Raw genomic sequence first — 3,746 nt, 5'->3', positions numbered from 1 at the left:
TAGAGACAGCCACCTTGGGCAGTGGCATTACTAGTGTGTGCCGCACGCATTACTGTGCCTTGAAGTGCTCATCTCTGCGCCTAAAAGGCCCCTCACGAGGCCCCAGAGGAAATTTTGGTTATGCGCTGAAAGTTCTTACATGTCTTCTAAGGAGTGTTCTTCCGAAAAAAGTTTTGAAATCAGCTCATCAATAGCTGATATAGAAATATTTCAGTGCCGCGAACCCATGATTTCAGAAGGCGAGCTCCACTGCATAGCAAGACACTCTCTCCACTTGCCCCGTCTAGCCTCCGCAAGCAAAATTTCTTCCTGCGTTCTCCCATACCCGACCTCGAGGATCGCGTGACGCATAAGTCATGGACCCCGCCTTCACTTTCTTCGTCCTTTTTTTTTTGTTTTTGTTTCGGCGCTGCGCATTTCTGCTGACGGCGTTGCGCGCGAGCTTTTGTGATGTCTCGTTCCGCGCAGCGTACGATTTTGCGCGCTGTGCACAAGGCCACATGACTAACGGTATAATTCAGCGCTACACGAATGCTGAGGCAAAACAAGCGGATCGCACATCATGATCACGCACTGGAACACGGTAGAAGATGGCATAGTTCGGGTACCTGCGCACGTGACTGCGCAACCAGAGGAACAAGCAGACGAAGCGGAAGTACCATTTCCCTTGTTTCGGTGCGAAGTAAAACAAAAAAAACACGCAGACGTTCCGTTTGTGTGTTTTATTATTCCTCTAAACTTAAATCCGTCCATTCAAGCGACAGATCACACAAATAACAGATGTTGCCTCGAATAATTCTTGAAGCCACGTGTCACCACGGGCGACGTCACACTGCGGACCCGAGTACGTAGGCGCAGGGAAGCGACTACGTCACCGTCCGACTCGGAGCGCGGTCGCTGCGAGAGAAAGGAAAAACGGCATTTGAGATAAAATTTGAGACCTTCCCGCGGCGCGTAGCGATGTAATTCTTTGTAAACACGATCGTTAGCGCGCATTGTGTGCTCTTCGCTTGTCAGCTAAAGATGGCCAGACCTGGTGAGTGGCCCTTTAAGCTTTTCCGCGGCGCCCTTTTATCGCCAAATGCATAAAGAATGCGGAAACCGCAAAACAAATATGTGATGGAACATATCCAGGCACGTATTGAACTATTCTTTAATGTAAAATCTCACGTTCACAACTGAATCAGGATATTCTTTTTCATCGTAAACGCTGGCTACACTGCAATAAGAAGCTTTGGGCATACATTCAATATTTAAAAGACCAATAATGTTTCTAATAAAAAGTACATCACTCAAAGATGACAAGGGATAAATCCTGAAGAAAAATTACATGAACGGCTTTGGGATATACGACAAAGCACCTTATTTAATTTACACATTATTTGCGATGCCGAGGACACTCCATAGTCATTAGCATATAATGAGCGTGTGGTGCGATTTAGATTAGCGCGCCTAAAATACCCCAAATGATTTATTTTCTTCTGAAAGCACCCAGAAAATAAATAAATAAGACATGTAAATAGTTACTGTTCACTCTATTATACTAAGTTTTTCGCTGAGTTGTGCAGTGTGCCTGCCAATCTTTCGCAATCGAACAGGACGACACTTGAATTCTACGTAACATATTCTTCACTAACGTTAAGCACAGCCTGACTACGATTGACACGATCACTAATGAGGGTTCGTTTTACCTCGCCATTCTCAAAAATCTCGCTGCAAGCGTAATTTTGGATATCCGGTTGCGTCGCAGTTGAAGCAAGTGTAGCAGTCCTTCCACAAAGTGCCATTAGCTTAGATACGCCGCACTGCCAACGCAAAGCCCTGACATCGACATGTGCTGTCAGTGGCGCCGAATGCCAGCACCGCATCCGCACTAATCAGTGCACTAAAGCAACAGAGCCGACACTTAGATCCGGCAGCATGCGCCTTACAGAGAAACAAGAGGGACAGGGGAAGGACAGAATAGAAGGTGAACACACGACAGTCCTGACTGACGACTGAATTCTTTATTAAGAAACGAGCAGAGATATATACCTAGAGAAAACAAAGGTGCATCCCTGCGCATGACCACTAACATGGAGACATTGGTTAGGCTTCCCCATAGTTACTGCGGTTGCTAATATCGCGTGGCGTTCCTGTAAGGCCGTACTGGCAGGCCACGAAGAAGTGGAGCATGCTAGACGACAAGCATACGCTTTGAGAACCAAACGCCGTCTTGTATTTTTCACGCGCCCCATAGCTCGTGCCCATAACGCACCATTGGTCAGCTGATATGTGGCCACCACTACATCTCCACCCTCAAGTAACAAGTTCAAGCAGTCGGGTGGAACTACATGACGGCCGCTACGGGTGCACAAAACACTATCGCCAGCATCATGTGAAGGAGCGGGCGCTGCCGTCAGAGGGGGTCGCTCAGGTGTTGCTGCCACTTGTATTGGGTAGTGGTGTTGAAGCAATGGGGTCCCTGTTGACATTAGCACGAAGGGAACGAAGTGTCTGCGATTTCGCTGCAGAACTGTTTCATGCTCTGTTTCGACTACAAATCACCTTGCACGCTCAGCATGGCTCAAGACTGTGGCACGAACCTATCTGACCGAATGCAGACCTCTTCGCACGCTTGCAGTGACAGCAGATCTCTGGGCCGATGACGTCGGTCGAAGTCCTGAGCAGTCTTTTTCTTGTGAAGTTGATCTCTGACTGCTACTTCCTCTCTTACCGGCCAGTGGGGACGAAATTGCTCGTCTGTCTTTGGGACTCGAGTTCTCAGTCGCCTTCCCATGAGAAGTTGAGCAGGGCTAAAGCCACTCACCTCGGATGTGTCCCTATAGCTGAGAAAGGCCATGGGCGGATCGTTCACCTTCCGTCGGAGGTCTTTTACAGTGCGGATCATTCTTTCCGCCCCTCCGTTAGACTGTGGGTAATGTGGGCTACTGGTGGTGTGGTGGAAGCCATGAGAGGCAGCAAATGCGATGAATTCGCGTGAGGACAAGGGTGGGCCATTGCCCGACCTTACTTGTTGCGGTAATCCGTGTCGTGAAAACAGACTTTTCAGCACATCAATGACCACTTTAGCTGTTGTTCTCTTCAGTGTCAGCACCTCCTGGAAACGAGAATAGTAGTCCACTGCCATTAAGAAGGTTTGGCCGTTGAGTTGAAACAAGTACAGGCCCAGATGTTCCCAGGAACGGCCAGAGAGGTTGGTAGGGAGGAGTGGTTCCGCAGGATTCACTCGCGTAAGGGCATATTTTTGACAACTGGTGACAAGAGAAGTGATCTCAGCCGCTATGCCCGGCCACCATGCAGATTCACGGGTGAGGGCTTTTGTACGATTTATGCCTTGGTGTGCTTCATGTAGAAGCTTCAATACTGCTGGCCTCAGTGACGAAGCGATAATGAGACGCGTACCCTTGAGAGGAAGGCCTTCACAAACGGAAAGTTCATCCTTCACTGATGCATAATTTGATACCTGAGGAGGCATTTTTGACTTGTTTGGCCAGCCATGCTGGCAGAACAAAATCAGCGCGCTGCACTTTCCATCACAGCTCTGGGCTCTCCTGATATCCTGTATGTTCGCAGGCAACACATCTGGGCCGGAAGCCACGACTGCTGTAGTAAAAAGCTCCACAGTGTCTACTGGCTGTACCTTGGGAGGGGTGCGAGAAAATGCATCAGCCGTAGCCAACAATTTTCATGGGAGGTACACCATCTGGTACTGATAGGGCATTGTCTTTAGCCTGAGTCTGCAT

This window comes from Dermacentor andersoni, chromosome 7, assembly GCF_023375885.2.
Source record: "Dermacentor andersoni chromosome 7, qqDerAnde1_hic_scaffold, whole genome shotgun sequence".
Taxonomy (NCBI): domain Eukaryota; kingdom Metazoa; phylum Arthropoda; class Arachnida; order Ixodida; family Ixodidae; genus Dermacentor; species Dermacentor andersoni.
This window is presented reverse-complemented; position numbering follows the sequence as displayed.